At 41.6% G+C, this 27973-nt stretch overlaps 1 protein-coding gene across 4 annotated transcripts in view; it reads right to left on the reverse strand.

Annotated features, from left to right (window-relative positions):
* Nucleotides 1-24569, reverse strand: part of MYO6 (myosin VI) — a 101149-nt gene extending 76580 nt beyond the window's left edge. For all 4 annotated transcript variants that reach the window (XR_008483196.1, XM_054279608.1, XM_054279610.1 and 1 more), the window contains exon 1: nucleotides 24497-24569. The gene's annotated coding sequence lies outside the window, so the exon portion shown is untranslated. The remainder of the gene's footprint in view (nucleotides 1-24496) is intronic.
* Between the last annotated feature and the right edge of the window lie 3404 nt (nucleotides 24570-27973).

Here is a 27973-nt window from a genome sequence, read left to right on the forward strand (position 1 = left end):
CCCCCCCCCCCCCCCGGTCTTCTTCTGCTGGTTTCCCTGGGTTTCAGCAGAAGCTGGATTTCACCGCAGTTGGGGTTCGCTTTCTTATTCTGCTGGTTGCAGCTCGTAGTGAGCCTCGTCCTGCACGTGGCACCGTCGCCAGCTGTAGCGCTGGGCGATTGCCTGAGGCGCTGGCCTGCAGCCCGGCTATCGGGGTAAGTGCCCCTGTGCTGCTGGCGGTTGCTGGCCGTCCTTCTAGCCTGACCGCTGCAATTCCTGAAAACACCTGTGCCTGGAACATCCATGCTCCTGGAAAAACAAATTTTAAGGCGCAGAAGAAAGGGTGTGGTAGGGTCAGGATTAGCCAAAGACCTGTACAGCTTCCTATAAACCATCTCATCTTCCTGTGTGTTAATTGCTGCTTGAGGCTTTTCAGCCCAGCTGCTCTCCTGGCCTTGCTCCCTGCTCGGCCTTTTCTCCTCCTGACCACCTTGAGAAGTACTGATGCAGGGCAGGAGATAGTCTGAGTAAGAACAAGTGTTTTGAAAAAAAAATTATTACTTTCTCTGCAAATACTTAAATAGCTATTGCATCAAAATAAGCTGTTAAAAAGAAGGAATTCAGTTAATGGTAGGAAATTTCCCCCCAGCAACTGAATTTCATGTATGTTACCATCCTGTAAATGAGGTGATACAGGCATTGCCCAAGAACCCTCAGTTTTGAAATACGTGTTTTATGGGTTTTCAAATGCATCATATTGACTCAATCAGCACTTCTGAAAGTCTGTGCACTTTTAATATAATAAAACTGTAGCCCACTAAAAAAACACCTATTGTAGGAAGGTTATCCAAAATAATTTGTACATCAACTGAACAGATTCTGTAAGGCCAAGTGTCTTTCAGGTGTTGTTTACTAAGTGCAAAATTCTCAGTATTGCTCAAGAAACAAAAATAAACTTCACATGAACAAGGAAATCTGCCGTTGGAGGTTACAGTGAAGCTTCAGAATATCCAGAGGAAGGACAGTTTTGGCAATTTTAACAAACATACCAACTCTGCAGATGTGGCAGAGGAAATGAGTCCACAAGAGAGGCTGTACACAGTAAAAGATGACTTGTGGCACACCAGTAGAGGACAAACGGCAAACATTCTCATGAACTGTACCATGTGACAAGAGGACAAGGAGTGGGGAAGATGGAAGATCAAATGAGACTTAGCAAAGGAAGACAGCAACATATATGTATGGCATGTTAACTAGCAAATATTTGTCCAATTCAACTGCTGTTACACAAGACCGGGAGGAATTTTGTACAGCTTGTAAGTTTGTAAAATTCTAACCACAGCGGTTGTGGTCTTTTGACTATGACACTGAGAAATTAAAACTCAATTCATATTAGAAATCAGCAAGATGTGATGATTTCCTCTGCGATTCCTGCTCTTCTGCCAGTTTTTTAAGCTACTGTTTTCTCAAGAATGTTATTCTTACTTTAGTTCCTACTAAGAAAATAGAGAGGTCTTTGTCCCAGTTCTTGTTCATTAAAAGAACCTGAGTGGAGTTTCCTGACAAACCAAGAATTAAGTATGTCAAGGGAATCTGCATAAGCATTTTCAACCAACAGCAATGCCTACTCCAGTAATAGCAACAAGCAGAAAGAGGAAAAGTATCAAAACACAAAAAACAGTGTCAAATTTGAGCAGCAAAGTTAAAATTAAAGAAAAAGTTTCTCAGTTATTGTCTAGACACCACTTCAGAAGCATTACAAAAGAGAAATGAGGACTAGAAAAAACAGAACTAACAAGGCTATAAAAACACTTTTGAAAGAGGTTGTTAAATGTAATGCTTTCAGGCTTTACAAGTCAGCCCTAGTGAAACCAGCAGGCAGCAAGAGGAGAAGAAAAGGCATACCAAGGCAGAAGTCACCAAACAGACAGAGACATCAAAGCAAAATCAAAAGTATCTTAAGCCATCTCATAATATATAAAGAACACATAGGATAAACTCCTGTAGATCTAGCTGGAGTAGTTCAGGCAGACAAGGTGAACTCTGGAATTAACTCTCCATAGCAGTAGTCATGCTGTGTGACCACTGGCTGCAGTACTCAAGCATAAAGGCTTAAATCATATTCCATGAGCAGCCTCAAACTCCTTCTAAGCTAGCACTTTAACAGTGTATTTGTTTATATCCTCATGTGCCACTTTTTCCAAGTGTAAACATGAGAAAGAGCAAATGCTTCTTGAAGGTTGAGGATGACTCTCTCTAAGCTAACGAACTCTAAATTCTCCTCCGGTTATGTCATTTTCCAGCCTTCCCCACCCATTCATCTTCTACATCTCATACTCTCCTACTGTCAAATTAGAGTGCCCTGTTTCCCCACCCAGCATGTGCTGCTGCCAAGCTACTGCTCATCTTCAGGTGACCTAATACAAGAACTGATTATGTTTATTCTCTCTTAAGCCGATGCACCCAACAGTCTCTCTTTGAGCTTCATATACAAAGCAAAACAAAAGCAACCAATTGGCCTAAATCTATCAAATACAAGGGACCTCACCTCCAGCACAAAAAGTAGAAAATCTAATTATGCAAATAAAAAACACTAAGAAAGGCCTTAATTTGATTCCCAAACACTTAAAAGGAAATTGATTACTTATCATAAATACTGGTTATTTATCATATAAATACCAATACCTGGTCACTGGCTTCCATAATCTGAACTGCAGAAGCTGACCATTATGACAAGCAATCAGGACACCAGAATTTTAATCCTCTGTAGACCACCATCAATGCTGGCTAAAGCACATCTTGGTGCAGCCAGCAGGGCCTTCTACCAGTTAAAGGAAGCATATATTGGATTTTATACCAGCTTTTGTCCAGTTGATTCAAAAAGAGGCTGAGATAGACTGAATCCCAGTAATTTATTCTAACTCATATGAACACAGAAAAACCCCAAAAAAGTTCATACCTTCCATACAAAAAAATCAGAACAGTATTCCTAACCACTGATTTAAGGGGAGGAAAACCCAAGCCAAACAGAAAAAAAATATACCACAAAACAAATCCCACGTTTGAGTGCTTTTGTATTTTTGTTAATTCACCAGCAATTCAAGAACTCTTCGCAACTTAAATATTTTTTCAGAAAAATACTTGAAGTAGAAAGCCTACACTACCTAGTGACAGTACCATCTATTTTGTGCTTTTAGATGAGTGATATTAAGCCCTTGACATTCAAGCTGCCCTACAATTCCAGCAGAGAAAGTCAAGAGCTGAATCATAAGCCAGAGCCTATCAGTAACTGGGTTCTCCATGGCTGCCTCCGTGAATAATTCAGAAATGCCCCAGGAGCTCCTGAGGGTGACCCACACACCCTCTGACCTCTTCTCTGAACCCGTCTTGTCAAGTTTTGAACTTCAGCTGTATAACCCTCTCACTGCATAATAATCAAACGAAACTAGGTAAATACAGAAATAAGCAAGCAACCAACCTGCACTGAGTTTTATCAGTTTGATAAATACATATGCATAAATAACTGAACAGAGACACATTTGCCTGGTAAGTTTTTTTTAAGTACAACTATAAAAACCATTGCCAAACTCCTGGTACATATCAGTGTAAATGGGACTGATATTTTAGGAAACTAAGAATACATACTCAGCCAGGAGCCAAGTCAAGCCAAATAAACTAAGCACTTCAGATGGCATCATCAAAGGCTGCTCTAGGTGTGCAGGAAACCTCAGATGCTTGACCTCAAACCAATACAAAGAGCCTGGGCAGGGAAAAAATATATTTGTACTTTCTGACTTAGTACCAGTATAACAAATAGCAAGTATATCAGATGTTTTCAAATGGTACTAACTTTGATTTGGCCACTTCATTAGAGGAGAAAATATTAGAAACTAATGACAAGCAGCAGCATATGCAAATTGACAGGTGTAATTCACATTTATTGCCATCCCTCACTGTACAGAATCCATAACTCTTCCAAACACAGAATTAGTTCCTAAAAACACTTACATTACCTGTTTAAAACTTCTTTTTCCTCTCTGCATATCAGCTTGTACTTATTACAAAAAGCATGGGTGTAGTTTATAGGCAATGAGCTGAAACACAGACAATCTGCAACAGACCAGTGAACACAGGAGAAACCCTCTCTTCAGAAACACGCAACTGAAAAAGAAAGATTCTTGTCAAAATCTATTCAAATATTGTACACAAATAAATAAATAAAAAATAGAACCTGTTTCCAAGTTCACAGATCTCATTTATAAAAGTAATTCTGAGGGAGGTGACTGAAAGCTTTCTCTTAACATCATGAGATCATGAGAATCATCGAAGACAATTTTAACAGCAAAGACAAGAAAGCTACTCCAAGAAGTGACACAGAACATGTTTTGTCAGCAACTCCATTTGTTTCCTTGGAAAGATGAGTATAGAAGGCCCATTACTATGAGACAAAAAACCAGTAATTACAACAAAAGATAAAGATCATTTACATAATCTCAAAAAAATTTTCTGGAGTAGATGATTTAGGAATAAAATACCCTTAAAACCCATAAAAATTATCAAAGGGCTAGAACATCTCTCCTGTGAAGAAAGGCTGAGAGAGTTGGGGGTGTTCAGAATAAAGAAGAGAGAGCTTCAGTAAAGACCTTATTGTGGCTTTTCCATAAATGAGGGAAGCCTATAAGATGGAGAGAGACTTTCTATCAAGGCCCCTAGTAACAGGACAAGAGACAACAGTTTTAAACTAAAAAAGGACAGATTTAGACTGGATGTAAAAAAGAAATTTTTTGCAATGAGGTTTGCCTGAAGAAGCTGGGAATGCCCCATCCCTGGAAACCTTCAACGTCAGGTTGAATGGAACTTCGAACAACCTAGTGAGGACAGAGGGGTAAGACTTGATCTCTTTAAAGGTCCTTTGCAACTCAAACCATTCTGTGACTCTAAAATAACCTTTAATTCTTGTACTGTTCACGAATAGTTTGTATTTTCACAGAAGGCTGAGTACTGTAAAGGCTTGGCATCTGACCAGCAGCAAACCAAACCAAATCTGCTATTAGGACTGACAGGATCTTGGCAGCAGGGAAAACTGCAGGCCATAACAACTTCCACATCAGCCACATCCTGACCACAGCTCAACTCTTTCATTTTTTGGCAAGACACTTCTCTCTGCAGGGTTTGAGAAAGTTCTAGGCTTCCCTAAACCTTGGTACAGGGTCATGCAGATTACAGACTCTGGACTAATCTTTGCACAGATTCTGCCACAGCTGAAGACAAACAGCTTGTTTTTCTTACTACTGATTCAGTATCTTAAATGGACTGATGCAGCTCCCATAGCTCCAATACTTTTATGAACCATGAATTACAGGAAATCCAGCTCAAAAACATCACACTCTCTTCAAGTTACAGGAAATCCAGCTCAAGAACATCACACTCACTTCTTATTCAGAAGATCGAGATCAAAGTCCAACTGCATTTCATCAACTGATTTTAATCTCAGATAGATTACCTGAACGTTACTGCCCATCCCCATCACATATAAAATGTTATTTATTAATTTAACATGCATGCTGCAAGAAAGTGCATCCCTGCTAATGATTCTGTTAAAGTCAACCATGAGTAAAAATTGCCAACCAGCAACACCACGAAAATGGTTATAAATTTTCTGCCCAGGCTTAGCCAAATCCTGGGATAGCTTTAAGGTTTTCAATAGCAGATGTCGATGTGCGGGCAACAGAGCAAACACTGTCTCTGCACAGGCAAGAGAAGAGAACCACCCCTGGGGCTGGGAACAGGCACGCACAGTCTGAATACATCTGAAGTGAAAGTAAACTGAAAACAATTTATGCAGAATCACAGCTCCCAGGACCAGCCCTTAAGTACAATTACAAATTCTATACAGAAGCTCATGCAGAGGACAAACCACCACAGTCACATGCTAAGATCAGCCTATTTATTTTGGCAAAGAAGCAAGAAGTAGAGTTAAGGAAAGCTTTAGTCAGGCTGTAAATTCAGACACAAAATGCAGCTCAGGTGTTTTTAAATTCAAAACTTCCTGAACAATTACAGCTGGGAGAATGAGCATGGTCATGCTGCCACTGCTATTTCCCAACTGGGGCCAGCAGCTCAAAGCATTTATTCGTGGCACTTGAGCCTTCATTTCAGATCGTGCAAAATATTTTATACAAAAAATTCATCTCCAGAGGTTGTGAAACTCATCTAAGAAATAAAAGAAGGTCACCAAGTCCTGCTCATGCAGTCTTCATTTAATTCAGCTGCAATGGTTTCAATCTAGATGTTCAAGAACTTTCAATCCAGTGATAATCTGAATGTTAAGATATTTTTAAGGAATTAGTGGATCTAAGATCAGACAACAGAGTGAAACTCTGCTAAATAATATATTGCAATTGTCATGGGCACTTTTTTCTTTTTCAATTACATGGATATTTAGTTTCAATTTCATTTTCCTCTCTTATCAAATATTCAATAATTTAACATTGTGGTGGGATAAGGAGCATATGACAATAATTTTCACCTCAGGAATAAAATGATAAATGAAAACACCTATGTAATTTTCAACTCTTAAGTAACACACTTCCTTCATTTTGTTGCTTTTTAGTCCTTCCTACAAAATTTTGAATTACACTGAACTCACTGTAGGGCAAACAAAATATTATGCATTCAAAATCAAAGACATCTTATGGAAGACTTGAATGGTCAATTTAAGATATTTCTGGTTTGGGTTTTTTTTTTTTCTTTTTTACTAAGTGTAAAGATTTTAAGCCCATACTCTGCACTCTCTGGAGGGTTTTACTAGTTCTAGTTTGTACCATGTAGCTCTAGTCTGATCTCCGTGACTGAATATGAATTCACAGCCGCAGAGTATCAGGTGCTTTTCTAAGGAGCATCTTCCAGGTTGGTTTCATCCAAATAGGATGCAGTTTGGTGCCTGGGCTTGCAGTGCCATAAATGCAGACAACCAGGAGGTTCAGTACCACAGTAAACTCCTGAGATGAACTAAAACACTAATGGAGACACGTCTCTACTCATTCTTTATCCAGCTGCTGATGCTTGCCAGCATGAGAAGAGACTCTTGCTCTAATATAGTGACAAGCCAGCTTACAGTACTTTCCCCCCTTTTTTATCTGCACTTCAACTTTATTTTCTTTTTTATCTAGGCTTTATTCTTTAATACCAGGGATGAGTGATCATATAACATCTAGCTACCAATCACAAATCATCACTTAACCAGAAAAAACAGCTTAAACCAAGAGAGTTGTTTTAAGTAACATAAACTTAAGTTTTTCTTCTTTCTTTCCTCCTCAAGGACAGACTATTGCTACTACAAAACAAAAATTTTGCCTTAGACCTCCAATGTTCAACACTTTAAATTTATGCTTCTTGGAGTTCAAACACCAGCTAAGCACAAGTTCTACCCTTTAGAACTTGTAGACCCTTTAGATCACAATTGTAGTGATCTCACCCTCTAAACACAAAGTATGATTAAAATGATCTTTAGTTCCACCTCAGTTGACCAAGATGCTTTGGCAGTGCCCGTCCTGTGAGCCCCAGCAGGCAGCTCTCCCCAGCCCACCCAGGGACACTGCACCCCAAGTGCCTGTCAAGCAGCCCTCACCCCGGCTGTGCAAGGACACACGGAGATATTGTTGTCTAATCAAACAGGTCTCAAAGTAAAACATTACTTGCATGCTCAGCTGGTAACTCACCACTGGCTCAGCATCATCAGATGATGCTGTGGACTAGAAATGTGGAAGCAACAGCAACAGGAATGCGAGTGAGTCCTGTTCCTGCAGGTTTCAACATAACCCTGCTCAGCAGTCCAAACAAAGGCTTGTATTACTCAGCCCATAAATAACTTTAATCAGCGTGTTTTGTCTAAAACTGGGGTATAGATCCCCCTCTCTGGTAACTAATCTTACTGCTGGTTGTCAGACAGGAGAGATTTGAATTAGATTTGAATTGGTTTAAGTCAAAAGCACAGCTGGCATTTGCAATTGCGCAGACCTAACCGTGTATCAAAATCTCTATTCCTGTTCCAACATCACATTATTAAAAGTAAACTTTTATTGGATTTATGGACAATGTATAAAACACAAATTGTTTCAAAACCAATAAAGATCCTATTAAAAATACTCTCAAGAGGACTGCAAAAGGCTCACACACAGAAGCTTACAGTTCCTAACTACAAGACTGGCACACGTTAACTCTTCCCCACAAAACCACAGATACCACCACCACAAAAACCCAACTAAAGCTCTTTCATCCCTCTGCCAGGACAAGAGGTACTCAGGACATGAGTCACATTTCCCATTTCTTGGTGTCCTTCTTCCCCACAGAGGCAATACAAGTCCCAGCAACAACAGAGAAATATCTCTGAGAACATGTATGATCTGTGCTTCTAAGCAATTCTTTACCGAGAGGGTGGGGAGGTGCTGAAACAGTTGCCCAGAGAATTTGTGGATGCCCCATCCTGAAAGTGGGACTTTAAACAACCTGGTCTAGTGAAACATGACCCTGCCCATGGCAGAGGGGTTGGAACTAGATGAGCTTTAAGATTCCATCCAACCCAAACCATTCTATCATTCTGTGTTAAAAAGAAACAAAGTCTACATGAACTTTGAATTACAGGTAGACTCAAGGAGCATACAATCCTTTTGTAGACATAAAAGTTTCCCTTTATTAAAAGCAAAATATTTGATACAACAATACAGTCATATCCACAATGTTAAGCATATTTTCACAATTCAAGTTTAAAACTCAGACCTTCCCAAACCCAATGGTTTTTTCCATAGCTCAGAAAATTTTGTTCAGCAAGTGTTCTTATCTTCTCAACTGATATTACCTACAACATTAAAAAAAAAATTAAAATAAATCTAAAATACATACAAGCATGACCTGAATTATTTGGACACAACTTGATTTCAGATATTCAAGGCCAGTCTAGAAAATTATGACTTTGATCATCAGAAAATAAATACAGATTTTTTTAACATTTCAAAAGGAAAAAAATGTACATATAGCATTTGCCTAACAACTGTATTCTTTGTTCTTGTGTTTATGCAAAATAAAGGGAAAAAAAGGAAAGTGTAACAGAACCTCCATTACCAGACTTTCTGGAACTTACTAGCAAAGTTTCCTTGAGCTATTTCATGTCAAGGAAATGTCAGGGTTTACATTCATTGTGTTTCTCAACTGTTAAAGTAGGGCACTTTTTGTGGATCACAGAGATATGGCCCATATAAAATTTAGAATTTAAATAACACTCCTCTAGAACAGTTAAAAATAACTGCTGGTTTAGCAGCCCCTGAAAAGAAGATTAAGAAAAAGTAATATTTCAAAGACCCCACACATTAAATTTATAACTGAAATTCAGCAGAATGGTGCTCAGCAGAAATTTCAGGAGGTTCAAAAATCAAAACTATTAAATTATTTTTTAATTAGCAAAACTGTCATCACAGGTTCAAACCATGTCTCTGCTACATGTCTACATATACCACAGGCTGTCAATACACTCAATATCAAAACCATCAAGAAAAGTAATCAAATGGATTTGCCTATATGAGTGAGGAGGACCAGAAAGCATGAAACAGACACTTCCACTCAGTACTTTTATCTAACTTATGTTCTTGCAGAAATTTCTAATTTTCTCAACACTATTTCCAAGAAACAGGCACAACTCAATTTAATGCTTTCTGCTATAAATCATTAGGATTCACCCAGGTGACTCAAGAGGAAAACCCAAACTTAATTAGATCATTTCAGATCAGTTGCTATGAAATCCAGGGGTTTTGTTATTTGGTACATTTAAACCTATTATCCAGTTAATCAATTAGAGAAGAGGATAACATGAAATAGTTCTTAAGCATGCTTCAAAGATATTTAAATCGTCTTAATTTTTTCCTTTAATTCTAACACCTTCTGTGATCAAAAGCAGCATGTTTAAAGCCTTCCTCCAGTTCTAGAACAATCTAAATCAATAGTTTCAAAATCCCTCCCACTGAAAATACATTATTGCTAATTTCTAACCTCAAAGACACATCCCTTTGTTCTTACAAGGTTAAGGCAAGACACCTCTTTACACAACTTTCCTCTAAATGCTCAGTACTAGCCACACAAAAATTCCATCTGGTTTTAAACAACTCTTTGCCAAATAAAAAAAGGTAAGGGTCATGTAATGCCAGGTTAAGTACATGTAATATTTACATGGAAAACAAACTACAGAATACTTCAGTCTAGCAGAAAAAGCTGTAGTACACAGCCAGTGGAAACAGAGACCATATAGACTAGATATAGAAACTACTTTAAACACAATTTTGAAAATTATTTGAAGAATTACTTTTAACCACTAACACAGATTTTAAATTAAGACTAATTTTTTTTTCTTTCTAGTTAAATATTTTTATATTTTCTATATTTTCTATAATTTTTCTATCTGATTTACAAGTTGTCACACCTAGTCTGCAAAGCAACTTCTCTGGGTTTTTTTCAGTATACACACAGACACAGTCAAAGGTAAGCACTAACGCCTTCTGACAAAAACACTTGAGAACCAGCCAGATTCCTGGCTGGTTTCAGCATTTACAGATATTCCATGGACTCAGAAATGCTAATGATGTCAATCAAAAAGCCTAGAACACAGTTCAGTAGGTCACATGTAAAGTCCTCAGGTTAAAAACATTTAATTGACATATTCCTGATTACAAGCAAGACCCTTACCCTGCTGATTACAAAACAGCAAACCACAAAACAGTCAACAGTCCTTGATTTTTTTCATGGAAAACTAATATATAACTAGTTTTTAAAAGACAAGGAATACAATGCAGAAAAGACTGTACTGCTATGGAAGGAAAGACTGTGAGGTCATGTGAAACTTATCATCAGTGGACCCACAACAAGACAACCTGCTGCTCCTCTTCTCCAGGCTTTACAGAGCATCCTCATCAGCTTCCTGGACCTGTAGTCTACAGTGCAGCAAGCCAAGTTCACTCAAGCATTCTATTTAGAACTCCAATCTGGAAGCCTTCAGCACTTCCTATATTCCAGCAAATATATTTCTTTGCTTCAGATAGATTTTTTTTCCTATATATTTTCTTTCACCAAAATTTGAGCTCCATGGGAGCTTAAGCTACAGTGATCAGGAATTCAACACAAAAGTTAGATGTGATTAATTCAAATTGAATTAATTGCAAATAGAAATGTTTCAAATCTGCTGTCATGATGGATATTTCTTCACACAGTTGGATGACCTGAGTGCCACCTTGGATGGGCAGGGGGAAGCTAACACTAAATTCCTCCTAGATTTCCTGTATTTCCTTTCTAGAGTAAAAGTCCTCCCTGGGGATGAGTTTTTGTGTTTGAATCATTCATGGGAACTAAAAAACTAAAGGCTTTTTAGTACAGTTGTTTCACATTATCATATGATTAGAGATCTTCTAAGGTCATCTTAGAAAAAATTCAAAACAGTGTAAAAGAAACAATTGTGTAGAATGTAAGTACGATGAAGATCTTGGAGGATTATTACAAGTCAGGCTCTTCCTCAGAACCCAGAAAGCTCCCGTTCCTCTGGTGCTGAGACAGCAGCAATCACATGGGGCTCAGCCTCCTCCCAGTGACCTACATGAGGCAAGAACTCAAGAACAACTGAATTCAAAAAGAGTAAAATGTAGTACAGAACAGCCCAATGATACAACTTTCCACCCACTGAACTAAAGAAAAAGCCAAAACAAAACAGCCAACCAGCAGACCTATTTTGCAGAATGCATCAACATATGAATCACACCACTTAATGGAGGCTCCACCTCTCCTTACAGAGAGTCCTGTTCCACCCTCCACAATAGCATACCTGTCTTCAATTACAGGGAGGTATGTGCTTCCTTTTATTGACTGAAGGAAAGACACAAAGTCTGAAGAATTCTCTTATTATTTCTATTAATAAATAAAAACCATAAAAAAAACTATTTCAATTAATAAAAAAAAACCCAATACAAACAATTGTATTTTGGTATCAATGTTCTGTTCAGAGGAATTTCACAGCTCTCAGAGTTTTTTCTTTACTTGGGTGATTAATGAAAAGAACTTGCTGGCTATTACGGCTTACTCTAATTTAAAAAAAAAATGCATGCCTCTTGAATAACTCCAATAACTTGGGAACAATAAAGGAAACAAGATTAATCAAATGCCTTCTCAAATGCCTGCATGTCCAGTTTCTATGCTGCCTTCAGACACAAGGGTGAAATATGCTGGCTAAATTCCCAGTGTTATGACCTCTGAAGAACAGAAATCTAAATTTCCTAAAATAAAAATATCACTGCGTGTCTGTTAGAAAAAAAAAAAACCCTTTTTTTAGAAGTGACAAGTTAGCAAAAGTTGCTGACATTCAATTACAAGAGAGAAACACAATTGTATTTCAAAGGTAATAAAAGAAGCATTTGCTTTCTCAGCTTCCCTCTATAAAACTCATTCAAGTTTTACTGGCTGCTGTAGTTTACCTAATTTCTCCACGCACTCAGCAGCCTGTGCTGTGGGATGTTCCTCCTTTGATACAGAAGCTCTTGACAGAATTCTGGGAACGTGTCCAGCATAACAGAAATAACAGCATAGGAAACCCTAATACACCAGGTGTGGCTTCAGAGATGAAGGCTGAGCCACCCAGGAAGTGCTCTAATAACTACAGCAGCCTTCCTGTAAGCTTCTACCACTGAAGGTCTCTTCAACTAGATCTATGCTGAAAAGCATCAGGGAGGTATAGGACACACAACTGATTTCTTTGCCTGACCTGCTGTTCTATTGTAGCGGTGGAATAAAAGATAGGCTTTGATTGTGGTGAATGGCTTTCATCTTTTTTGATACTTGGCTTCTCCCCTTTCTCTAGGTATCCCTTAGTTTATCTTTTCTCCCATACACAAAATGCCTTTAAAAAATGCCTTTTTTCTAGAAAGAAACTCTCATTTGGAATTAAAACTGTAATCTAAAAAATGCCTTGCAATGCTCTGGACTGCTTTTTGTTTTGGGGAACACAAGAGGCCCACAGCTGCCCATCTTGCCAGTGGAGCTGTGCTCGCCCTGCCCTGTGCTGAGGCTCTGAGCCCAGCCAGCAAGGCTCTGCCTGGAAGGTCAGTCACATCTGCTCAGCCTGCCCTGTCCAGCATGCACCCGGCTCAGCAGCCACTGCTCCAGATCATGCTTTCCCTTGTGGCTGCTTCTGCCCACACCACCCTGCCCAACACCAGCGTTCATCACTTTGGATGTCCCCTTGTTGAGCCCTTCTGCTCTAAACTGCCTCCTCCTTACACATGAAGCTGCACCTAAAATTAGTCTGAAAAGCAGATCTTCATCTCAAAGCAACAGTATTCTCCCCAGTTCCGTTTTTTCAAAACAGGAAGACTGACTGCTACTTTGATCCAGGAATGTAGTGAATCCACATTAGGATTCACTTAGGAGGTAAAAGGCACAGGGCTTTCTTTGTGAGGGTGCTCTTGGCACAGTGACAAGGAGCTTTGCTGACCAGAACAAGCTCAGCATGTTATCATCTGGTGCAAGGACCACTGTGAAAAGCCAAAGGAGTCCCCAGCAGAGCAGCAGCTCACAATAGCCTGCAACAACACAAAGTATTCCTTCCTGCTGACTCGCATGGAGAGCCAGCACGTTCTACTGCAGGGCTTCCCAGGCAGTGCTGGGCACACATGAGCAAAGCTTGCCAGGACAGGAACGTTCCCTGCAGCAAATGTGTCCTCCACATCACTCTCCAAACCTCAGCCTGATGAGCAGGGTTATCTGCAGGTTGACAGCTTTCAAGTAATTACAGCCATTCCCAATCCAGTGCTAACTGGTATGGCATTGGTCATTCTCCACTAGGGAAGGCAGAAAACAAAGAAGAAAACACAGATTTTGATTAAACTCTCTTCCCAGTCTTCAAATTCTGCTTCTACCAATGTTCTGCACTGCATCTCTCCACTACCCTTTTGACTAGACACCAAGCCTGGCTGATAAGTAAAGCAAGAGCCAGCATCTCTTTCATCCTTAGAAAACCACAGTGATGCAGCCAGTTTTACTTGCTGGATTGTACAAACTCCATTTGCAATCTGATTTGGTATAGGCAGTTGACACAGAGCCTGCGAAGCTGCGTGCTCATCTGTAGGATTGACGCCATGCAAATCCTTCCCATTGCCAGCAAGTTGTGAAACACAAAAGGCAGGATATCCTGCAAGTAGTGTAACATAAATGAAATAAAAGGCATGTGTCCTGGGAATAACTTACACAGAGATTCTTTAGGGGCAGAAGCTGATCTTGAAAAAGGAAGTCTGATCCAGAGGGAGACACATTGTGAAGCCATCAACAAATATCAGCACATGAAGTACCAGCAAGGATCCAGATTGCACCAGAGTGATCCAGGCAGATGAATGACAGGCAAGACACCATGCAACCCAGGAAGCCAATCCAGGTGACATGCTAACAACATCCACTGCAGCATTCATTATGTTCTACACTCCACTGAGCTCCAAATGAATGCTATCACATGCATCTGGGTCAAAATTTGACTGCCATTACATTCAACAGTGCAAAGAGGTGATATCAGCTATCACTGAACCACGGTCTGTATCCCATTACTTGCTATAGCCTGCAGCACCCAAGCTCCACACCATGCCATTCCTGTCCCAGCTGGGTGGAAGCCCTTGAAGATAGCCTGAAAAAGGAGAAATTCTCCTCAGTTAAGGGAAAACTTTTAAAAAACTTTTATTCTCCTCCCACATTTTCTTCTGGTTAGTATTTAAACAGATGCAAAGACTTTGACAAGAGTATAATAATAGTAAAGGCACAATAGTTTTCCTTTACTTCCCTACGTGTTAGTATAAGCTTTTAGCTCATGTTAGAAAAACAGCACAGTCTGAACATTTGCAGGAGATGCTTGAGGAAAGTGATTTGTTAGAAAAAAGGAAAAAAAAAATCCTTGTTTTTCAACAGTAGTAACTTGAAGTGTGCTAAAACACAAAGCTTCAAAAATAAACAGCATCCTCACCAATCAGCAAAATTTGTTCAAATGCTTGCTAATATTACTAGGCTAATTTTTCACTACATAAGATGGCTATTACTTCACATTCAACTCAGTTCTCCTCTGTCTTTACATGTGTGCAAGTTACACAGCTTTTCCTTACACAAAGGGCTGAAACAAAATAAAATTAAACACTTGGGAAGAAAGTTCTCACACAGATGTGCCTCCTTCATTGTCAAACTGGAGATAACTTGTTAGAGTTTTGTGGTTTGCCTGCCTATAAAATGTTCCACACAAAATTAGACCATGAATTTAAAATTAAGCAGCTGATCAAACTGAACAAACCAAAGCTACAGCAGCCTCACGCAGAGCTGCATCTTGCCCATTCAAATTTCTCCTTTAAGTATGTACAGTGGAGGAAGTGACAGCTCCTTTTGAGAAGGCTCCTGTCTTACCTGGTCCCCTAAAAACTACTTGGACATTTCCAGCAAGATGACCAATGGAAACGAGAGGCTGCTGGAGAGAACATGCTGAGTCCTAGAAAAACATCAGCCAATTAGCTTTCATTAATTACCACTAACCACACCTTAGCACACCTTCAGATGTCACTCCAAAACCCTCACCTGTCTTGGGGTGAAATACTTAGCCCACATTGCAAGGTGCCGTGGTCTTACACCCACAGCAGGCACACCCAGGGTCAGTGCCTGGACATGCACAGGGACCAGGCAGCACCTTATGCTTAATGAGGAAAACATGGCTTCAAAGTCCTGCCCAGGCACGGCAGGAAGCCCCCGATGCTAACCTGTTTTCACAAAAGCAGTCATTTTTCTTCTACTGCAGTCTTCAAGTGTTTCCTCTTGCTGTGGTCCCTTTGGTCCTCTCAGCTCCTCAGACTTTCCCACCTTGGCATCACCCTTCAGCCTTCATGTATTTCTTAGGAAGGAGCTCACCCCAAAATACTCCTCCTCTTCCCCGTAGTTTCCCGTTCCCCTGCTCCCACCTTCTCCCTTGGGCTAAAGCAGCAGAGCCACTCAGTAAACACGCCAGTGACATGAAGTGCCTTTTGTCTGCCCTCTTCTCTCCCCAAGGGATTTGTAAAGAGACCAGGATTAATCCTAAAACAACTCATCTCAAACAGCTGTTTGGCTTTTTTTTTTAAACCATATAAATTTCCACTTCCATCCTATGTACTCAAGCAGTCAGTACTTATTACTCACTCAATATCCCAAGCTTTTATTAGGCAAAAACAAGCAAACAAAATATCAGGAAATACAACTGCATTTTTAAGGCATTAAAAAAAAGAAAACCAAAAAAACCCAAACAACTCTTTCTAAAGAGATCAGTAACTGATCCCAGACTGTAACAGAAGCTCCAAAGGGCAATTTAAAAAACCAGAAAGTCTATGAACCAACTTTATATATTATAACCCTTGCTAGGCTGACTACTACATGAACAGACACAGAACTCTGTAGCAACAGAAACAAAGAAGCTAAACTCCAACAGCTGCTAAAATAAACTATTTTTAGTTCTAAGTTAAAAGAAATCTGATGTAATATTTCACAAAAATACATACATACATGTATGCAAAACTGGGAAAAGCTGCAAGGATTTAAACTGAAAGAATAATCTGTAAGAGTATATGGCCAACACATTATTTATGTTTGTCATTGCTGCTTTGGTGTTGAATAGATATAATTTACATTATAAACACATAACCCAGAAATAGCCATAGCATCAGATGTCATATCATCAAAAGACTGCATGTTCATTGAAAATAGGAAAGATTCCTACAGCCACAAGAAAAGCAGCTGCTTAGACCACTGAACTGTAGAAAAGCATGTTCTGTGGGTGTTGACCTTTTGAGCAAGACATGACTTGTACAGCATGATAAAAGGCTAAGAAACTTCATGGCTAACATTCCTCTGCCTGGCTTAGTAAGAAATAATCTTTTTTCCTTTGAAAGGATGTAGAACTTTACAGCAAAACATAAAACATGATCTAAATTTTTTTTCAGATTACCATCAGAATATGACATAAAAGGTATTTCAAAATACATCCTTCCCCTAAACAAAGCTTAAAATTTGTTTTTGCATAAATGATCTAAAAAAATACTAAGGTGTAAGACTTTTTCAAAACTCCGTAGTGCATGTCCAAACATCCAAAGAGAAAAAATATTAATAGAGGACATTCATGCAGTGAACCAAACACTATCTCAAGGTCCAAATAATCCAAGATTAAGTGTCTGACCATACTAATTTCAGGTGTTTGAAAAGATGCAAGAGTACTGTGATGGAATGACAACTGAAGACAGAGATCATCCCACCATCTGCAAAACTGCACGTGTACAGAAGAAACAGGAGTGCTTTGTTCCCAACAACCCCAATTCAACACAATTGTGACAGCCCACCTCTCCTGTTTCCCAAGAACTTTGAAGTTTGAAGCAATGCTCTTAACCACAGCCAAAAGAAGATCAGCTACTAAAATCTGTAAAAACCATTAGAGGCTCTATTTTGGAAAAAAAATCAGAAAAGGACAGACCCAGCAGTACACTCATTGAAAAGCAAACCAACAAGTATGAGAGAAGGAGAAACAGCATCATTCCTGGCATGTCCACATCAGTAACACTCCTTGCTGTACAGCAGAGAGACAGAAGCCACTGCATTCTGCAGTGTGCACAAGCGCCTGCCATAAAGGCTGCCTGCATGAATGCTGCCAAGGCTTTAAAGCAATCGGCAAACACTGAAAAAATAACTCCATAGGAGCCTAGAAAATGAGACAAATATTTATATCACCAGTTTCCCTATCTTTGTAAAGAATCCCAGGTAACAAAAAGCAAAAAAAAAAAAAACAAAACAAACCCCCAAAAAAAGCCAAACCACAAAAAAAAACCAAAACCAAACCAAAAAAAGCCCACCCCCAAAACCACAAAATAAACTCATTCTCTCCCCTAAAACATGCACTAAACCCAAGTGTTTTTATCTTTACACAGTAATAAAAGTCCATATTATCCTAGGGCCCTTTGAAGTCCATGATCTTTTACAATCCTCTCCCATCCTACTCTATGACTCTGTCCTTGTATGTGACTCTGCCTGGGTGTCCCTGCCCACAGCAGGGTGTTGGAACTAGATCATCTTTAGGGTCTTTTCCGACCCAGGCCCTTCTGTAGTTGTATGATTCTATTAAATTTCCCTGTGTATACTCTTTTCTCTCTGCAAAGGGCTTTGGAGGCATTTGTGTAACTTTTGGTAGAGGCAAGGCAGGTTACACAGGTCTGAGACTGCAAAATAGGTTGTGGTTTCCTGAGAGAGGGTGAGCTGAATGACAATGACTTATCACACCTCGTCTGCCTCCCCTCCTCTCTGCTGCTCTACCTCTGCAGAGAGAAATGGAAATATGGATATGGATTTTCACAGATTTGGAAAAGAGAAAGGTGATGGCATTTGGTGCTTTCTGCAGAGCCAGCCATTTGCACTGGGATGTGAAGGAGCCCCATGACCATGCACACTGCTGGGAAGGGCAAGAAGATGCAGCCATTTCTCCTTTCAGGGTCCAGCAGTCAATTCCCTCAGCCCAACTGCTTACAAAACTGCAACCCAACAGAATTGTTAAAATTGAAGTCATCAAAAATGCTTGTCAGATTCTTCATTCCTGAATGCTCTGCTGCCTGTCCTGGAAACCTTACAGTACATAAGCAAGGTCAACATCACAAAATATTACTGCACACAGCTAAACTTTGAATTGGATGAGCAGCTACAGAGCACCCTCCCCTAAAACTCTCCAGTGCCTCCCCTCAAACAAGCAGAGCGCCACGATAAGCAGGTTTGGTGTGCCTGCACACAGCGCTCACCCCGACAAAGCAAAAGGAGACACAGCAACACTGTCTCTCCTTGGCACAGAGGACTTGGTGAAAGGGTTTTATTGCTGTCAATCCCCTCACTGCAGAGCAGCTGTGGTGGACTGAAGTTGAAGAAAGCAGGAAAGAGCAAAGCACAGGTGTGAACTTGGAAAGGTGCCATCAGCTCACCACAGGCATGACCTCTGCACAGAGCACACCTAGGGACTGGAGAATGACATGCCGTCCTCCCACAGACAGCCTCTGCCTAAACATGGCTACTACAGTATCGCCTTACAGCTGGGCTCCTTTGGATCTGGAACTCTGAGAATGCACCCGACATGATCAAAACCTTGCTGAGTGCATGGCAACAAAGACAATATAGCAGAGGAGAGGGACAGAGCTCTGGACCATACAAATCTGAACTTGCTCAAAATGTAAAAAGCAATGATATTTCTGTGGCTTCTTCAGCTCAGGCCTGAAGGATCCATAGAAATATTTAGATATAATTCAGAAGGTTGCTGATATTTTTCTGAAATACAGACAGAGATCTTGCTAATATTGAAGAGATTTTTGTGAACAACTGGCTTTGGTAAATACTCTATTTCTCTTTTTTTTTCCTCCACGAATTTCAAATCTCTCCACTAAGTCTTGTTAATTACAAGGAAAACAAATTTGCTTGTGAAACAATTATCCACTATGTAAATAATACTCTTAGTTTGTCTGTGTAACTACCTTTGCAAAATGAATTCAGCATCTCTTAAAAGAGTTGCTTAAAAAAAAAAGAAAAGAATTCTTTTATGATAAATAAGGCCATCTGTTGAACATTTACAAAACCAGGGTTCATTCAGATTTTCAGCTCAAGACTGAGAATTTCTCTTTAATTTCTCTGAGAGTAGATCAAGCCCTAAAAGATGCACATATGGATGTGGCCACTCCAGTTCTGGTAGTGCTCATGGCACCTCTGTTTGGCACTGCCAGGACCCGATCCCAGTTTGGAGACTGGCCACATTCTGCACAGCAGCAGTGCTGCAAGCTGTGCACACAGAAAGTGAAGTTTAATTCCAGATGCCTCATCCAGCTCTCGTTCCCTGGAGCAAGCAGAAACTGCCCTTTATGCACACACTTGCAGAGGAAGAAGAAGCACTCACAGTACAAGGAAGGTCCTTTGGCTTGACAGAAGTGCTTCAGGAGTGACACAGTGCCTGGGTATGACTGGCAGCACAGCCACAGCAGCCAGATACCAGCTCACACTTAACCAAGCGTTCACGCGTGCCCTGCTGCTGACAGAGCTGCGGTTCAGCTCGCAGAGCTTACACGTGCCTACAGGAACAGTAGCCGGCAGGTTAAACATACCTGGCTGCAGCTCCCTTGGCAGCAGGAAGAAGTAAAGATGTGTAGGTGCACCAGGGAGTCCCAAAGCACCTTTCAAGGCCAGGCTATGCTGTCCACAGATGGCAACAGGCTTTGCCTTGGAGCTGCAGCACCATGGCACAGTGGCCTAAGAGACCCAGCCCTCCCCAGCCTCATCACCCTCTGCTCTGCTTCTGCACACAGCTCAACAACAACAACAAAACAAGAACTTGCTTTGGCTAAATCAGATTTTTGAATAGGTAGTCTAAGATGGTTACTTAACAAAAGACAGCTTTAGCATTCTTTCCCCAGTAAAATACATATATTGAATTTATATGGTCATTACTTACAGAAATCAGTCTACCAGAGATTAAAGTGCCCATGGATTTATCTATCCTTTTCTTGACATCAGAGCCTTAGTAAAATCTATGAAGACTGCTGATGCTTCTCATTCAGCTTTGCAAAACTGCTGGTTTTGTTGGGTTTTTCGGGGGGGGAAGATTCATCCCCGGCCATCAGTTCAAAAACTACAATTTTCTGTGTTCTTTATATTGATATAGTATTATCAATACTTTAGAAACACAAGTCACTGTCACTAGTATTTAGTACAAACCTACAACAGTTATTCCAAGAAATAACAAAGTAGAAACTTAGATAGCAAGCTATGTTAAAATGTTGCCATGTGAAAATGTCTTCTCATACTTTAAAAAGTGGATACAAAATGAGAGACATATGATAAATGGCAATTATTTTTTAAGTTAGGTATTTTGAAAGTCCTTTTTGAAAGTGTTTCAGACCAAACATGCTGTAACACTAGGACACAAGTTATGATGCCACACTCAGTATATTCTAGAGTAGATGATGAATACCTCAGGTTTTATCCCTCTGATTTTCCTGGTTTAAATCACAGTATGGTTGTACACCTACATTTCCTACAGTATTACAGGCTATGCTCCTAAACCACAACATTTTGCTGTCAAATGCAGTAGTTTGCCTCAACACTAATTATTTTAAAACCAAATGCCTTAAGCTGTAACATGAGATGACCAGCAACTGAAAGATTATAGGACTTTATCAGAGAAACTGTTCATCTTTTGAGGACTGAAATTACTTTTTTCCATATAAACTCAAGCCCAAATACAGACGGCACCTGAAGAAATCCTCAGACTCAAGCCCCTGCATGTGAACAAGTAAAACAATTTTGAGGAGTGTTTTTAATATATCCTTAACACAAATACTATTTGACTTTCAAAAACCTTTGCAGAAATGAGATTGCACAACCTTACTTTCTTTCAGTTTTCCCTAAGGCATAACAGATTTTAGGAACTTCATCAAGTCTTTGGCGCAAACTAGTTTCATCTTTTTTGATACAGTCACTGACAGAGGAACACAAACCACTTCTCACTAATTTTAATACTCTAGCATCTTCTTGTTCCCTCATCTCATCTCTTTCTGCTGGAAATGAGCTTGTCTAGCTTTGTGGAACACACTTTCCAAACACACATATTCTTTGCAGATCTGTTTGCCAAAACCTCCCTAAGCTGCGGTGACCATTCCTGGTAGATGGACACATTTGAATTTATCTTTCTTAACAGGCTGTGGCCAAAACTGGACACGTTATTCTATTAACTTAAGCTGCAGTAGTATGAAAAGCTAAATGCTGAACTTCAACAGTGCTGCATCCCTGTGCTTCTTGTGATCCCACATAACCCTAAGATCTGCTTCCATGGTGCTGCTGCCAAGTCGACTTTACCCATCTGCATTATGGGATCTTCTTCCTGAAAATAGTATCTTGTACTCAAATACTGCCTTGGAACTTACCAGAAACCTCTGTCCTCCAAAGCAAAGCATCAAAAACACAGCCTGAAAGCCCTACTCGCTCTCCTTCATATTTTGTGCTAATTCTGTTGATCAAAGATATCGATGTCAGCAAGTACAAAGGTGCCAGAACTGCCCCCAGTAGCACTTAAACTGATGTTTGATGGTGACTCATAATCATTTCCTGAGAATTATCACTTAGAGTTGTTATCTCTGTACCTGGTCCCTTTGGTTCAGCTGTTCTCAAAAACTTCAGTTGAACAATTTTCCTAAGAGCAGCCCTACTGGGTCAGACAGCAGGACTGTTGTCTCCACTATGTCAATGCCTGAAATTAATATAAAAATTTGATAAATAATTGACAGTACTTTCCCAGTCTATTGTCCCAGCTCTGAGCTCAGCTCGGTGACTCCCTGAGCTACTTCAGCTACGCCACACAAGTCAGCCTCAGTGGGTTTTTCTTCCATGAATTTGTCCAGCTGCTTTTCAAGTCCCTGTAAACTTTCAATATCCACATGCTTCAGAAGGATTTCCAAAGCTTAACTTACCACACACTGGGACAAAACCAAAAACACACCTCTTTTGTTCATTTTGAACCTGCCAGCTTAATCGTATGCTTTCACATTTTGTTCTGATAAAAAGTTAGCCCCTACTCAACTTTGCCACATCACTCATAAGACTGTCAAAATTTCTAAAACCTGAAATATTTCCTCAGACCAGTGTTATCAAATAGCACAGAAATACAAAGGTTACACTGGGTCACAAAGCCTTCTCCACCCTGGCAGACCAGGCACAAGGAAGCACTATTTCACCTTCCTTATGAGAACATTATTGTTAATGGGTCAAAATACTGACCCATTATCAAAACAAAGGCACATGGCAGTGCCGGAGGCTGCAGGACACAGTACTTAGTGCAGATTATAGAGGAATGCCCCCTCTGACTAGAAATAATGGGGGTGGGGAAATTAGTTCAACTTAGAATTCCTGCTAACTAATACTGACATGGTTTTAATTCAGAAAGCTATTCAGCCTCGCAGGAAAGTTTACCGCTTTTATGTTTGCATTGCTGGCTTTATAGTTTTACAGTCAAAGGCATAACTGTGCCTTCACTAAATAGTTTATTAACTGAGACACATTAAAAACCCATCCACTAAAAGTAGTGTCAAGCTAAATCTTAATTTCTACGTTATTAAAAGCAACATCACAAGGGTTTGGAACTTGTGCTCTGGTAATTCTGATATTTACTCTCCCACCTCAATAATACTGAGATATTTTGCAGTTATTTTATAAACCATACATTTAAAAGTTAACTTGTGTGTTAGAAGCTTTATTGCATTTAAACAAATAATGCAAGAGATTTGCTTACACTTCTAAGTTTTCAAAATTAACATTTTAAAAATTAAAATATTTCTGGTTTTGTTAGGCTTTTCTTTTCCACTAAAAAATGAAGTTTAAAAGCGCAGATGACATTTAGCTCACGAGTTCATCTCCACCCTGTTAATCTGTCACACTTGCAACAGAAGGAAGGCTCAGTCCCGCGGCCAACCTTTGTACTCGGGCGCTGTGAGCGCAGTGCAGGGGCCGCCCGCAGCTCGGCGATGCCCACTGAACTGTGCGGAACTGGGCGGCCTCAAAGGTCTGATCCCTCCGGGAGCACCACAGGGCACAAGTCACGACATACACTGCTTCCCTGCCCCTTTGTGACACAGGGCTGGCAGTCAGCAGCGTTCGCTGAAACAACAGATAATAACCATCCTTTTACAGAACCGGCCAACTATTATTAGTTCGGCTACCTCCATCCTACAGGCCTTGGTGGTATTTACTAGTTCAGAACCTGAGAGCCAAGTATCAGACAAGCACCAGCAGTATATTTGCTGCGCTGCAAGTTGTATTCTAACCATTAAGGAGACAAACTCTTTTAAGCTTTCCTATTCAGTAATGGATGAGAGTTACAGGAATGGGGTATTGGTTTTTAGTTGTACATCACAGTGACACACGCTGCTCTCCAAACCGCAGCCTGCAAAAGTACTTCAAGCAGAAATACTCCAGAAGGCGTTTTTCCACTGAACTACCAGTCGTACTGTGTCCGGCCAGTAAAGGCTACACAAATGTTATTTTCTCTTACAAGAACAATCCCACCAGCATAGAAATGTTTCTGAAGCAAAGAGGGAAGCTTAGCTGTAACTCCGCAGGGATGGAATTTCACAGAGGATGATACTAAAAAAACCCAAACAAGCCCACAAAGGAAAGAATTTCCATGACAATTTAAGGAAGTCCAGGACAGTCCAGAGGGATTCTAAGCTCCGGCTCCGGCAGGTCGGTCCCGCGGGGCGCTGGCCGGAGCGCTGCCCCGCCGAGGGCCCGGCCCTTGCCTCGCCTGCCCCGATCGCACCTGCCCGGGCGAGAGGGGCGCGGGGACAGCCGAGGGGCAGCGCCAAGGCCGGGCCGGACGGCCGCCGCCTCCCGCCGCGGGTAGGAGGGGGCGGCGGAGGCCGAGAGGCCGCGTCCTTACCTGCTGATGGAGGTGCTGCTGCTGCTGCGCTCGGCGCCCCGCTCGCTGCCAGCCCTGCTGCTGCTGCTGCTGCTGCTGCTGCCGCCGCTGCGCTGCTCTGCGCCGCCCCCGCCGCCCGGCACGGCCCGGCCCGGCCCGGGACGTCACTGCCACAGGGCCGGCCGGGGGCGGGGGCAGCGCCGGCGGGGCGGTGGCGGCCGGGGAGGCCGGCCCGGCCTTCTCCCCGCGCCGGGCCCGCGGGGCCCCTCGGGCGCACCGGGCCCGCAGCCCGCGCCCTCCATGACAGAGGTGGTGCTGAGGGGCTGGCCCCTGGTTATTTGTGTGTGTTGGGTCTCTTCCTTTATTTTTTACCGATGCGGTTACATAAAGGGTCGTTTTGGTAGCTTTGTCTTCACTGACCATCGCCCCACAAAGAAAGGCGCCGAGCAGGTGGCGGCTCTGCTGCTGCACAAACCTTGGCAGTCAGAGGCTGTTTCAGCCCGGCTCCTCTCGCAGGCTCGCCCTGGCCCTGTGCTGTCCCTGCCGTGTCCCCAGGCTCCTGCCTTGGCGGGTGTCACAGCCATGGTCCCATCCGCTGAGCAGCAGGACAGCTTGGCCCGCCCCAGCCCAGTGCCCTGAGCTCCTGCCAGGCAGCCCGGGCCAGCCGGGGCTCTGCGGGATTGCCCTGGCCTGTGCCTCGCCCGGCCCTTCACTGCGCGGCTGCTGCGCTGCTGAGGCTCGGGCAGAGCGGCCCGGCCGGGCGGCGTTGCATCATGCCCAGCCAGGCTGTCACACCGCCGGTGCCGCTCACAGCCACCCCTCCCGTGCCGCAGCTCTGGGTCACCTCCCTGTCCCTTGGCTTCACCACGATTCATTCCTGGCGTCGCCAGCTGGTTTGTCAGCTTTCCCACAGCACCGTGCTTCTCTCCCCACAATAGCTCAAGAGCAGCACAATGACCCCGACTGTATGTGCAAACCCTCCTTGCTATCCACACGATGGTTCGCGTTCATAGTCTTTTGCTGGAAAGGGAAACAAACTAGTTAATACTTAAAAATCTTGTGTTTTTCCTTAATTTTGCAGCCCTAGCTGTCTTTCTTTAGGCAGGTGTGTTTCATGGCATCCTTTTTGAGTGTTTGGACAACACCAGGGACATTGTGTGTACAGCCACTAGCTCATAAATAATTTACATCAATTTCTTCAAGCCATAGCTGCCCAGTAGATATGATTGTCATAACAATGCCTTGGCCTCTTTTAGAGGATAAAGAGAAATCCCAGGGGCTCCTTTAGGGGGAACCTAGAGAAACTCAGGGGGTTCTGTCAAGGATCAGAGTGGATGTACACATGGAGGGAAAATGGCAGTGCATTAGGTGCATGAGTAATCCTGCATCCTGGGCAGAGCACGGGTGGAGTTCAATCCTGTGTCCTGTAGGATTAACATTCCTACAACTCTTGAAATGTGCTGTGGACTTGTTTTGGTCTTTAAAACATTCCACTTGCCTGCAAAGTGGGAAGGTGAATTTGATGGTTGCATCTTCACTTGACATAATTTAGAATGTTTGACAATTTGGACAATCAAAACATTGTATAACTTCTAGAGCACAGAAGCTTGTCTTTGGCATTACCTTTCAGTGCTTTGTACAGTCAGCCTTACTTTTATTTGTAAAAGAGAGATAAGGATAACTGTTATCTGGGGAAAAAAAGAAGTGAATGGACAAGTAAATAAAAATGTAAATTTGGTGACTGGCTAAAACCACCTCTGTTAGCAAAACAGGATATAATGTCAGGAAACGATCAACAAAATACTTCCAGTGTAAACAATCCAAGCAGTGCTGAGCACTATCTTACCCTCTGATGTGCCTCTCCCTCAACAGAAGAAGCATGTCTCTACTTTCTCCCCTCTTTTCTCCCTGGGAAATTTAAAAATAACCTAAGACACAGCAACATCTGTTCTGTGAATCTTCAGGGAAAATACAGGAAGACTCACAAGTGAAATCAGAGTGCAAAAACTTCAACCTAAGCAAAGAAGGAAGGGGGGGGGGGGGAAGCGGAAAGAGAAAAATAAAGCAAAATATGTTCTGCTGTAAAAAAGCTGTACTCATTGCCTGTATGTAAGGAGCATTTCCAGTTTCATTGCTAGGAAAATTGGATGAACCTCTGTAATTTCAGTCTTTCAGAACACCAGGAACAGTGCGGATGGGTTGGAGCTGCCAAGCAGTCTTTGTTTAATAGCTGTGTGAGGAGCAGATGCAGCTTGAGGCTGGGAGGGAGGGCAGAGTGCCTTTAGCATCACCCTGCTCCTCCCACACCTCTGTGCACCAGGCAGGGCAAACAGCAGTGGAGGAGCCTGCCCTGCCAAGTGTAACTCACAGAGGTGCTGTGTCAGCACTGCTCAACTCGGGGCAGGCTCACCCTGTACCCACCACAGCCAGAGAGTCTCTTGTGAGGAACCAGAGCTGTACAAGCACCTTCTTCAATGCGCAAACTCCATGTTCTGGATGGCCTACCAGGAATTCCACAAGCATTCCAAAGGCAGAAAGATCAACAATACAAGGCAGCAGGACATTTTGATGTTTGACGTGCACATGCACCTCTTGTAGCCCTGCCGCAAAGAGCTGACAGTATATTTCAGATGTCCAAGGTGTCTTCATTCACCCAGATATTAAAATGGAACATTTTAACCTGAATCCAGGTTGTCATGTTTACTATAAACATGACATGTAAGCTTTTGTCATTAAAGTTGCCACGTATTTTTAAAAAGATGAGTTATTGTAGGAACCACCATATTTTGTCAGAGCTGTTAAATGGTAGTCCAGAAGAATGAGCAGGTAAAGGACCCTGGATGATTTCTCAGAAATAGCTGAGAGGGTCTTAGGTTTGTGTTCACAGAATCACAGAATGGTTTGGGTTGGAAGGGACCTTACAGACCATCTAGTTCCAGCCCCTCTGCCATGGGCAGGGACACCTGCTTGACCAGGTTGCTCAAAGCCCCACCCAGCCTGGCCTCAATGAATGGTAGTTTGAAAGGATGGGCAGGTAAAGGACTGCAGGTGATTTCTCCGAAAACCCTGAGAGGATATTACATGTGTTTTCATTTCAAATAATATTATACAATGTCCTGCTTAAATTTCAATGAAAGTGAATTCTTGTGTATAACTCAGTGGATCAAACTTTAGACTCTTCAATATAAATAGGAAAAGGTAAAGGCTCTCATATTTGCATTAAAAGTTTCACTCCTGAGAGGGTTGTTCTTAAGTGTGTAGTATCATGACTGCTCAGTTTCTCTCTCCACACTTTATGATGAAAAATTAAATGCAAAAATCTGGTTTGACATTGATTTCAAGCCTTTACTGTATGCATCTCTCCAGGTGGAATGCTTATGTTTGAACCACGTTGGTATTAGCTAGCTTTCCCTGTGGATTCCACACAGCTACAACTGTTTTACACATCACAGGTAATGGGTAAAGTTCTGCCTGTAAAAATGTCCATGGGCACTGACT

The sequence above is a fragment of the Melozone crissalis genome, unplaced genomic scaffold, assembly GCF_028551555.1.
Source record: "Melozone crissalis strain CALT ecotype California unplaced genomic scaffold, PUWL_Pcris_2 ptg000027l_1, whole genome shotgun sequence".
Taxonomy (NCBI): domain Eukaryota; kingdom Metazoa; phylum Chordata; class Aves; order Passeriformes; family Passerellidae; genus Melozone; species Melozone crissalis.